The 12,197-nt window shown below is 53.5% G+C and overlaps 1 long non-coding RNA gene across 1 annotated transcript; it reads left to right on the top strand.

Annotated features, from left to right (window-relative positions):
- The first annotated feature begins 2,127 nt into the window (after positions 1 to 2,127).
- On the top strand, positions 2,128 to 3,059 carry LOC120240228. Its single transcript, XR_005530598.1, has 2 exons — positions 2,128 to 2,217; positions 2,333 to 3,059. It is a non-coding gene; the product is annotated as an uncharacterized LOC120240228 (long non-coding RNA).
- The last annotated feature ends 9,138 nt before the right edge of the window (positions 3,060 to 12,197 follow it).

Below are 12,197 nucleotides of genomic sequence, written 5' to 3' on the forward strand. Positions count from 1 at the left end.
TTCGATGTTCTTTTGTCACTCTTTTCCCACAGTCTCGTGTTGCATGCTTAATGCGGAAGGCGGGGGAGGCAGAGCACCGGCAGGGAGGCTGAGGCAGGAGGCGGTCCTGCTCTAGCCCCATGGTGACCATGGACAGAGCCCTCAGATGCTGACGTGTGGACCCTCTGTCAGGGAGGGAACTGATGCCTCCCACCCCCACCCAGAGGCCAGTTAGTGGCCAGGGCCCAGCCGGAGCCTCGGGAGGGGACGCTCTGGCGAACCGCTGTTGCTTCGGTCCACACTGGTCCAGTCGGTCCACACTGGTCCAGTTTCTAACGATCACTCCAACGACCTCCTTCATGTCCAGATACCCAGCTGGACTCCACAGACACAGGCAGGTGAGACAAATGGCCTGGCTTTCCTATGGTGCCCCCGTTCTCCTGGGGGACAGGTCTCGGATGGTGATTATATAGATCACGAGTTAACACAGTGTGACAACAGCCACAGGGGGTGGAGTGCAGCCTGAGGGTGAAGACAGAGCCCTAACCCAGGGGAGACCTTTGAGCTCTCACTTGAAGGGTAGGTGAGTCTGTAAGGAAGAGCATTCCCAGCTGAGGGAAGGGCATGAGCAAAGCCTCTGAGCTGTGAAGGGAACTGGCTGGAGCTAGGAGTGCAAGGTGGGGCTGGCGGGGCCACAGTGAGGACTCGGGGTGTCCCCCATAGAGCACCCGAAGGCTCCCTGTCTATAATTGGGAAGAGTTAATTGTCCTTATTTCCTATATGCTTTTTGGTTTTAGTTCTGATATATCATTTGAACATATTTAAGGAGTATGCTTTAAATTTTCCAAGTCTTTAGAAGGTTGTTTTTTTTTTTTTTTTTTTTAATTTTAAACTATTATAATCAGTTTCTGTTTTAATGAATGGTTACCTGAGGAAGTGCCCGGTACAATTTCTGCTTTTTTGGATCTGTGGCTCCTTTTCTTCACTGCTTAAGGTATGATCATTTTTATAAATGTTCCACGACACTCAAGAAAGTATTCTTTGTCACATCCCGTATTCTGGATCCATCCCTTTTGATGGTTTTGGGTCCAGTCCAAAACCACGACGTCCCTATGTAATGCGAAGCATGATTACGTCTTCCCCACCACTCCTCGCTCTCTCCACAGCCCCCCAGGGCTGCTCAGCAGTTTTTGTTCTGTATGTTTTGCTGCAGTGTGTTTGGTACATGGAGGGTCCGGCCCTGCTGTGGGGAGGGCTTGGTGCTGACAGGGCAGCCGGAGACCCACCCCATCCCCACCGGCCGGTTGAATGAAGTACCTGGGTGTTGGAATTTTCAACTGTTGAATTTTGAAAGCATTTTTCCATCTCTCATTTGTTTCCTGCCCATGTCACGTGTTTGTTTTACACGGTGGTGATCGGGTGCTATTTTGCTTCTCCCACTTCAGGCTACGGTGTAGACACAGTGACTGGTGCTGAAATAATCCGCCTGTTGTGGCTGAATTCTCTGGGGAATTCCAGGGTGCGAGCCTGCCACTGCCACCTCGTGTGGGCTGGTTCCAGCATTTTGTAACCCTAAATGACAGCGGCACAGATGTCTTGGGGCAAATCCTCTTTTATACCCCCAGGCTGCTTTTGGTTTGGTCCCTGTCCCCACTGGCCGGAGGGAAGGGGCGGGAATTGCTTGGTCCTCTTCGCTCACTGCCCTGGGTCCAGAGGGTCGCAAGGGGCCGGTTGTACACTCTGTTTTGCCCACCGCCCTGCCACCACAGCCGTTTCTGTTGTGACCGTGAGCGTGGAGTGCTTCCTCGAAGCCATTTCAGTTTTCACCGGGGACGCATTTCCCTGCGTAGGTCACTCTCCGAGTTTCCTGCCGCAGACACCTTGAGGGTCTCGTCACTAACATGTTGAATTAATTCTTTGCTCATCTTACAGACTGTTTTGACTGCCCCCCCATTTCTGAGGCCTTTTAAGGCCAGAGCTTTGTTGCTTCGTCAGGTTGGGACTTAGATGGCTATGCACGGTTCCTCCCTCCTGCTGCAGTAAGTAAGTGCCTGCCCTTTGTGCTGTGTTTGGGGACTGGAGCCTGAAGCGAGGCCAGGAGGGGAGATGGGCAAGCTAGGAGGTGGGGGGGAGGCGAGGGAGATGGGTGAGGGGGATGGAAGCCTGGCTCTGAGCCCACCCGGTGGTCCTCAGACCTTGGGTGTGTGTGTGTGTGTGTGTGTGTGTGTGTGAGTGTGAGTGAGTGAGTGAGTGAGTGTGAGTGTGTGAGTGAGAGTGTGTGAGTGTGAGTGAGTGTGAGTGAGTGTGAGTGAGTGTGTGAGTGAGTGTGAGTGTGTGTGAGTGTGAGTGTGAGTGTGTGAGCGATGCGGGACTAGTTCTGCTTGCAGAGCATCCCTCGGGACTGGTAGGACCCGTTCTCAGCCCGACCTGGGGTGACTCTGAACAGGTCTCAGCCCCCTCTGAGCCTCGCCTTCTCCGGACCCTGCTGGAAGCGGGCTCCTGAGCTCCTCGGGGTCGGCAGGAGGGGTCCAGCGGCCCTCCCCTCAGGAGAGGCCAGGCCAGGACTCCCGGAGGAGGACCGCAGACTTGGGAGTGCTCCCACTGGACCCGCCGTGGGCCCACAGGAGGCAGCGCCCGGCCCGGGAGCAGCAGGCTGGGAGGGTGGCCGGGGGCAGGTAAACTGGTCCAGGGTCCGGGGTGGGCTTCCTGTTCCTCCTGTCTCTGGGGCCCTGGTGACTCGGACCGTCCTCTGCGGGAACTCAGACGCCGGGCCAGAGGCCGGCGTGGGGCTGTGCTTCGTTCTCAGGCAGCGGCAGCTGTGCAGGAAGGACCTCACAGCCAACAGTGGCGGAGAGGGCGAGGGCGGGGGGCGCAGTGGGCCAGGCTGTGTGGCCCAGCACATCGGAGCACCGCTGGCATCTGAGCTAGGCCAGGGTGCTTGAAATTTCCTCTAGTTCTTAGACTTCCTGTTCTGGATGACAAACGTGAAATTTTTGCCTTTAATTATAAAAGTGGTCTGCATAGAGTTAAAAATTCGAGCCATGTTCGATCCTCACCTGGAGCATCAAAAAAAAAAAAAATAGAAACCATGGAAAAGGTATAAAGTGAAAGTAAATTCCCCTCCCCTCCCCTCACCCATCCAGCTCTGCTACAGAGGTGGCCGCTCTCGTTTCTTAGGATCTTTCTGGAAATTTCCATCTACATACGAAGACATGTTACTGCTGACACTGCCCTCTAGGGAGCGGGACCATAACTCGTGGTTCAGTTTTCCCCCGGGCTTCGTGAGCTCCTGCAGCTGGGGTGTGCATCTAGCACAACAGGAAACGTGCGGCCATGAGGCCAAGGGGACACGCATCCCCCTGGCTGCGCCTTTGACAGGGCTGTCAGGGCAGGGAGGGCGAACCTGGGAGGGAGGGAGGCCCGGAGCCGCCGCAGGTGTTTCTTTTACTGGACGCGGCCCATGGCCGCGTTCAGGTTTTGCTTTTCACCTTTGAGTCTGTGAGAAGGCGAGCAGGAAAAAGCAAAAGGCGCCAGTGGTGGCACGCCTGGTGCTGCCGGGCCGGGGTTCGAGTCCCTGTGGCGTCTCTGCTTCCTTCCGGCTCCCGCTCCAGGCCCTTCCCCTCTGTGGTCCTGAGGAGAGACGTTGGGCTGGAGCACCCAGGGCCTCCCCCGGGAGTGCTCCCCTCCACGGACTCCTCCATCGCCCCCTTGGAGAACCTGGGGCTGGGTTCTCAAGGGCTCTCCCCCTCCCCGGGCCATATGCAGAAGACGAATTAGCCCGGTCCGAACCAATCCTTTGACGAGAAGAGGAGAGCTTAGGGACTGTGAACCCCAAGGCTGAGGGGGGGTGCTCACCGCATCCCTCAGGCTGTGCTCCCCACCTGGCCTCCTCCATCTGAGGCTCCCAGGACCACCTCCGAGGACCGGAAGGCTCTTCTGGGACGGCTGCGGGGAGGAGCTCAGTGTGGAGGAGCTGTGGGCTGGCAGGTCAGGGTGCGGGGTGGCCCTGGGGGAGGAGAAGGCAAGGCCACCACGCTGGTCCTGGGGCGGGAGGGGCCCAAACGGGCACCGAGGGATCTAAGACTGCCCCATCCAGTTGCCCGGGACCTGGATGGATCCCAGGAGACCCCCAGCCCGGGACCCGGCGGGGACAGCGTGCTGTGATGCTGAGCAAGCCCCACGCAAGCCTCTCGCCGAGCTCTGTCAGCCTCCCCCGTCCCTTCCCCGCATGCCCAGAAAGCCGTCACAGGAGCGCAGTCCGTTTCACTGGCCGCAGTGCCACTGGCTGCCTTGTCGCATGGTCCCCAGGGATCCCCCGCCCGTGCCTGCGATGACCCCTTCCACATGCCCTGTCTCATCAGAAATTCTGGAAGCGGGAGGGGAGGTGTGCAGAGCTGGCCTGGGAGGTAGGGCCTTCCAGCCGGGCTCGGGGCTCCCCGCCTCTCAGAGCCCAGTTAGCCCAGCAAGTCGTCTCAACCTGATCTCAGCTCACGTGACAGCACAAGTCCTCTTCAGAGAGCTGGGCTCCTGTGGGCTGGAGGGAACGCCAAGCCCGGACAAGCCTGAGGGAAATGCAGTGTGCAGGGTCGAGTTGGGGGAGCAGGACATGGAGAAGGGTAGGAAACCAGTCAGCCCTGGTAGAGGGAACCTCTCTTTCTTTTTTAATGTTTATTTATTTTGAGAGAGGGAGCATGCACAGGTGAGCAGGTGAGGTACAGAGAGAGAGGGAGGGAGAGAATCCCACATCAGGCTCTACACTGATGGTGCAGAGCCTGCTTGGGATTCGATCCCCTGAACCTCAAGACCATGACCCGAGCCAAAATCAGGAATTGGATGCTCGACCAACTGAGCCATCTAGGCCTGCCAAGAGAACCTGTTAAGGGACCTTTGGGGTGCCTGGCTGGCTCTCAGTGGAGCATGTGACTCTTGATCTAAGGGCCATGAGTTCGAGTCCCATGTTGGGGGTAGAGTTTACTTAAAAAAAAAAAAAAGGGACCTTGGCTTGGACCCTCCCAAAGGAGACTGATGGCCACTTTGTCATCATCTGCAATCCCTCAACCTCTTGGCAAATTTTGGTGACGGAAAATTGCCCTGTGGATCTGGTGTTTCCGGCTGAGGTGGTGAGAGGAGGCAGCGGGAGGCCATGGTCTCGGTGGGTGGCTTGCGTCCACCTGGTGCTAAGGTCGCGATGTCCACCAAGGTGCCTGTCGATCTGAAGAGCGGCAGCCACATGAGTCGGAAGAAGCTTTGGGACCTTTAGCCCTTGGAATTGATCAGCCCGCTGCTGGGGGCTGACAGGCTTATTATGCTCGCGCATAAACAAAGGCTGGGCGGCCAGGAAATGACAGAGAGGAGCCAACACATCTCAAAGAGCATAGACCTGAGTCTGACCTAGCCTGTTTGAGACTCAGTTTCTCCATCTCTAAAATCAAGTCAATGGTACCGACCTTGCAGAGTTGTGGGGGAAATTAGGGGTAACATTTATGAATTGCCGCACGGAAGGTATGCAAAAATGGCTATGGACATAAAGGAACTCGGAGCTCGGGAACATGAGGACTGCGAAGCAGGAAAAGCAGGTTGGAGTCAGCTGGGAACAGCGTCGCCTGCAAGGCTGAGCAGAGGCAGTGGGGAGCTGCAGACGGACTTTAAGCAGGAGAGACATGTGGTCAGATCCAGGTTCTAGAAGGGTCACCACCGAGGCCAATTGAAGATGGATCAAAGGTCAAAGTGGAGGAAGCCAGCGCAGGATGAGGTGGACTGGACGGGACAGGGACAGTGGGGACGGAGTTGGGGACAGTGCTAAGGTGGGGCTTGGTGTCTGATTGGTACAGACTACGCGGGCTGCTGGACGCAAATTCAAGCCTCAGTTTCCCCTTACATTCTCTGCTAGTTCTTCTCCATCCTTCTGACCCTGCGGATCCCAGACTCCCACCTCACCCCCAGCCTCTCCTGCCTCCAATCGCTGTGTCAGATTTCATTGTGGAGGCTGAATCTGACCAGGAGGCATTTTGCTTGGCTTTGTGGCCTTTTTTAAATGTTTAAAAAAATTTTATTGAGGGGACACACACACACACACACACACACACACACAGTGTAAAACTTGGCATTTAAACCAGTTTTAAGTATATAATTCAATGGCATTAATTACTTTCACGAAGTTGTGCAACTGTCACCGCTATTTCCAAATCTCTTTCATTGCCTCTGACAGGAACCACATCCATTACAGTTGCTGCCATTTCCCTCCCCCACAGCCCCTGGCTACCTCTAACCTACTTTCTGTGTCTATGCATCTGCCAATTCTAGAGAATTCATACAAATAGAATCTAAAATAATTGTCCCATGAAACTAATGCAACACTGTATGCTAACTATAATGTAATTAAAATTTCATATTTATTATTTATTTATTTATTTTAATTTTTAAAATGTTTTTTCTTTATTTATTTAATTAATTTATTTTTTGAGAGAGAGATGCCAGCGTGAGCAGGGGAGGGTCAGAGAGAGAGGGAGACACAGAATCCGAAGACAACTTCCAGGCTCTGAGCTAGCTGTCAGCACAGAGCCCGATGCGGGGCTCGAACCCATGAACTGTGAGATCATGACCTGAGCCGAAGTCGGACGCTTAGCTGACTGAGCCACCCAGGCACCCCTATTTATTTATTTTTTTAAAGGGAGAAGGGGTTTGGGATTTTTTAAAATATATTTATTTATTTTTGAGACAGAGAGAAAGGCTGTGCACTGACAGCAGCAATGACCCCCCGCCAATGTAGAGGCTTGAACTCTGGAACTGCAAGATCAAGACCTGAGCCTAAACAGACACTCAACTTACTGAGCCACCCAGGTGCCCCTAGAATTAAAAAAATTTTTAAAGAAAAAATATCCTTATCTTTTTTTAAAAAATGTTTTATTTATTTTCAAGGGAGGAACACAGGGAAAGGGGGACAGAGCATCCGAAGCAGGCTCTGAGCTGACACCAGCGAGCTGCTGTGGGGCTCGAACTCACAAGCTGTGAGATCACAATCTAAGCCAAAGTCAGACGCTCAATTGACTGATCCACCTACACCCCCCCCTCCAAAAAAAACCCTTAAATCTTAATGAAAGAAAAAAAATAAAGTAACATCTTCTTGTCACTAATAAAAATAAATGATAAAATACAATAATTGTCCTTTGGGATCTGACCTGCTCCACTTGGCATGTTCTCAGGGTTGATCGATGCTGTCATATGTGTCACCGCTTCTTTCCTTTTATTGTCCAAATAACACTAGGGGTGGGGAGCCGAAGGGCCAGCACCTTCTTGCCTGCAAGGTCCCCCTTCAGCGTTTGTGTGGCTTGTCCCTTCTACCTTGGGAGAGGAAGACCAGAAAAAAGGACACCCTCCTTACAGCTTCACCCAGCTGGAAGGCCACACGTCACCTGGACGTGAGTTGAGGCCAGAGTAGCCACGAAAGGGAGACGTGCTTTTTCTGGGTCCCCTGGAATTGCTCCCCGTCCTCCCTGCATCAGGCATCAGCCCAAAGGTCCTGGGAAACCACTCGTGGCTGCTGTACTGGGCTAGAGAAAGGGGATCAGAAGCAGAAGGAACTGGGGGGGCGGCTCCCCTGTGCTGAAGCCCTTCCACCTGGCGGCCCAGTGGGGAGAGGCCAGGACTGTCCTTCACCCCCATCTCTGGGTCAGTTCTGTCGGGCCCAACACTGCCCAGCCTGGCACAAGGCAGGCGCTCAGCCACGCTTACAGGAGTGAGCTCACAAGGACAAAGCGGCCTAGGAAGGAGGGGTTCGAGACTCCCCCCTTCCCGGCACCATGGCCACTTCCAGAGCCTAAATTTGCCTCCTGCTTCAGCCGTGTTAGGACACATACTCCCACCAGGCAGAGCGGCCAGTGGCCTCACCCACAGCCTATGAAGTGGGCAGGAACCAGAGGGGGCCACCGGCCATCCCGTCCCTTGCTTGGCTGCTCCTGCTAGGTCTCCCTAGACTTCCCTCCTTGGAAGGTACTTAGCTGCTCTGGCCCTGTCGTCCCTGCTCCACTGCTGATGCGTCTGCAAGCTCCCACACCTCCCCCTTTCAGGGCAGGGACTGGTCCCACGGATTCCAGCCACGTGCTTCCTGCCTCACAGTTCCAGCACGTCTCCCTGGCTCCGAGGCCCTGCTTCTTCCATCCCCTCTGGAGCTCGTCTGCAATGCAGGGAACACTGTCGTGCAGGCTGCTTGGCCAAACTTGAGAAGCCCTTCTCTAGGAGCCGAGATGTAGCTGCCCTTGGTCAGCATGGTCGTCCATCACCTGGTCGATCTGGGTGATGGGCATCAAACCACAGGGAAACCCTTCGTGTCCAGAAGGAAGGAGGTCAGCCAGTCCTAGCCAGGTGCCTCACCCCTCTATAGGACAGAGAGAGCAGTTCAGCCTTCTGGGCTCCCACCCCCTGAGCCCTGAAGAGAAGGCAGAGACCTAGGGCGCCTGGGTGGCTTAGTCGGTTAAGCGTCCGACTTTCGCTTAGGTCATGATCTCGCGGTTCGTGGGTTCGAGCCCCGCGTCGGGCTCTGTGCTGACTGCCAGCTCAGAGCCTGGAGCCTGTTTCAGTCTGTGACTCTCTCTCTCTCTGACCCTCCCCTGCTCATGCTGTCTCTCTCTCTCTCTCCAAGAAATAAAAAAAAAAAAAAAAAAGAGAGAGAAGGCAGAGACCAGAAGTCTGGCCCACCTACCCACTAACCAGATGTCTCCTCTCTTCTCATCGGGAGTTTGCTGTGGGTAGCGCTTGTAGACAAGGTCTGTGATGTTGTGCATGGGGAAACACACCTTACAGGGTGGGGCAGGCTGGGTGAAGAGCTGGGGTGGGGGTGCAGGTTGCAAAGAATACGGATGATAAGCCAATTCTTCCTAGGCTTCATCTCCCCATGGCTGAGGACCTGTTTTCTCAGCGTCTGCAGACGGGCAGCACCAAATGGCCAAGCCACCTCCAGACTCCATGTCAAGAGCCTCCACTTTGCATACGTGTTGATCCAGGACAAGCTACCGTGTGCAGCCCAGGGCCTGGCGCTTGCCTCCTGCTTGAGTTGTGCTCAGTAAGTATCTACGGACTGAATGAAGACCTGAATGTATAAATGAAACCAAGGCCACAGCTGCTGTGGGGCTTTAGGTGACTCTCTGAGGATGATCTCTCCCGTCTTCAGGCCAGAAAGACTCAGATAAATTTCTGGAACAAAGGAACAGAGTTCTAAGTGATTTGTGGGCACCTTCGTTTTAGCCTAACAGCCCTCTGAGGTCGGATGTAGTATTATCTCTATTCTGCTGAAATTGAGGTTGGTGGAAACGAAGTGACACCGGCAGCGTATGGCAGGGTCAAAATTAAACCTAGATCCCCGGACCAGAGCCTTGGCACGCCCTGGGAGGTGTCTGCGCGTGCGCGGACCGCGAGGGGGCGTGGCGAAGAGCGCGGGGGCGAGGCCTGAGGCGGCGCGGGGCAGGGACTCAGTGCGCCCCTAGTGGCCGGTGTCTTCGCGCGGTCGCTCCGTAGCCTCTGGATTCCGTTTCCACGGTTACGCGGTGTGAGGTTCGGCCCCAGGTAAGATCCGGGTACAACGGAAACGTGACACTTGAGGGACCAAAGGCAGCAAGGCTTAGGGGAACAGGGAAGCGGGACCTGGACCCGGGGTCGTGGGAGATCTAACCTTTCGCCCCCGTTCGTGCACCCACGGGGGGCTCTGGTTAGCTCTGCCCTGCGATTCCCCTAGGATGCTGTCTCAACCACTAGTGTTCTTCTGCCCCACGAGCTGTCCTGGACCCCCTCAAGCCCTTTTCCTGAGTCTCCCAGCTGCTGAGCTCACTCTTCTCTGTCCCCAAGTCACTGACATGGCAGCTGTTTGTCCGTGCCAGGGAGCTGCACACTCTTGAAGCGACCGGCCCGGAGACAGTTGCCCAGATCAAGGTAAAAGGTAATAGTGTATCCCTGAGCTTCCCTAACCCATGTCCCCGTGGCCCGGCTTCCTGTGACTTCCCCAGAGAACGTTCTCGACCCTCCCTTTCTTCCCTAGGCTCATGTGATCTCTCTGGAGGGCCTCACCACTGAAGATAAAGTCATGCTTCCCCCAGGTTCTCCACCGCAGGATGAAGCTAGCCTGGGTCAGTGTGGGGTAGAAGCCCTGGCGACCCTGGAAGTGATTGGCCCCATGCTAGGAGGTGAGTGGGGCTGCAAGACGCCAGGGGGCAATTGATCCTTACACTTACTCACTTTACCTTTCACAGTGTCTAACATTTTTTTGCTTTAATTTACCATGTCTAAAAGTAGGCTGATTTTGTGTTAAAATGCAATATCTGGCTTTGCTTCAAAAACTGGGCAGATCTGGTGGTAGTGGGCCCGTGTTCTCACGTACTAACAGTCTGCCCCTGCTGAGTAGTGGCTGCGCCCTTTGGAAGGCTTTACAGCCTGCTATAGCTCCCACTCCTCCCTCCTCCACTCCTCAAAACCAATGTCAGTCACCATGTATCTTCAGGCTTGGGGTGCTGTTTCTCTTATAGTAAAGAAAAGTGAACTCTGTTTTTGCACCTATTTCTCTGTCAAAGATCGATGGCGTTCAGTCTTCATCGACTTAGCCTGTTGCACTTGCTCATCTAACTTAACTTGACTCCCCAACTTTAGTTTGAGACTTAGGCCTGATGGAGCTGGTTGTCATAATCCTACTTGTCTCAAGCCAGGGAAAAACTGTCACCTGCTGTCTTGAGCAAAATGCCTGCGCTGTAGAATTCTTACCTATCTCTGAGCCACGTTGAGCTAGTTATCAATTAATCACGTCTCTGTTCCAAATTCATTCTTTGTTGTCTGCTCTCTAAAAATGGATCTGGGCCCTTTAAATATCTTTCCTCTGACAGCGGGCATCATGTTAAGCTTTGTCAGTGGAGGGCACTGGAGACACGTTTCAAAAGGAAAGAGTTTTCCTTGCTGGTCTGCTCACTTGGCAGCACCAGGGTCCTGCAGGGCCCGGAAGTCAGGAGCACCCAGAGCCAGAAGCTTCCCCTGGCTCAACCCTACAGGCAGTTTTACAATGGAATCTTTCTGCTGAGACACTTCCCCTTGAAAGTACCCTAAAGGGAGGATTTCCAGCAAATTCTGCCCGTAGTTGCAGAGAAACTGCAGCAAAATTTCTCTGTATTTATTCTGTCTCTATTCTGTAACTCTGGACGTTTCCAACATGGTCTGGGTTTCAGCCTTTCTGTTGGGAGCCTCTTCCCTGGGCATCTATCGACTCAGGCCCCGAGCTACTTAGTCGCTGTTCCTTATCCCTGGTGTTTCTTTAGGATTCTTACTAGACAGTTCATAATTTTTACATCAAATCATGGTTTAAGTTATTGTGTGGTTTCTTCGGATTGGACCCTGACTGGTACAGGCCCTGTTTCTTAGGTCCCTTGGGATTCCCCAAAAATGAGCGTGTTTGGATTCAGGGCAACAGGGTGGACAAACATCCACGTACTCAAGCCTTTGCCTTTCCCAGGGTCAGTGAATCACTAAATGGAAAGGAGATTTCTCTAGGACCCACAGCACTCAATTAATCATAATTGGCTGTAACTCATCACTGTTGTACTTCAACTATAACCTGACAGCAGAAAAAAAATGATTGGGCCAATTCAGCAAATACTTGTCAACAACATACCACGTGCAAGATCCTACTCTGGGTGCAAGCTACTTCTGTCATTTGTTCATTCCCTGATCTTGAGCTGGTCACCTTGTCCCTCCGAGCTTTAACGTCTTCACCCATAAAATAGGGCTAGTACCACATGTATTAGTTATCTGTTACCACGTTAAAGTTACCTCAAAGTGTAGGGGCTCAAAACAATAAATATGTATTATCTCACTGGTTTCTGTAGATCAGGAATCTGGGAGTGGCTTAGCTGAGTGGTTTCAGCTCAGTCTCTCTCTCTCTCTTTCTCTCTCTTTTAATGTATATTTATTTATTTAGACGGATAGAGAGCATAAGCAGGAGAGGGGCAAAGAGAGAATCCCAAGCAGGCTCCATGCTGATAGCACAAAGCCCGATGTGGGTCTCGAACCCACAAACTGTGAGGTATCATGACTTGAGCTGAAATCAGGAGTCGGATGCTTAACCGACTGAGCCACCCAGGTGCCTTAAAAAAGGTTACAGTCAAATTGTCAGTGGTACCTGCAGTCCTCTGAAGGCTTTCCTGGGGCTAGAAGTTCCCCATCTCCCATGATTTCTCCAGGAAAAGTCA

Source organism: Hyaena hyaena, unplaced genomic scaffold (genome assembly GCF_003009895.1).
Source record: "Hyaena hyaena isolate Hyena2069 unplaced genomic scaffold, ASM300989v1 scaffold_248, whole genome shotgun sequence".
Classification (NCBI taxonomy): domain Eukaryota; kingdom Metazoa; phylum Chordata; class Mammalia; order Carnivora; family Hyaenidae; genus Hyaena; species Hyaena hyaena.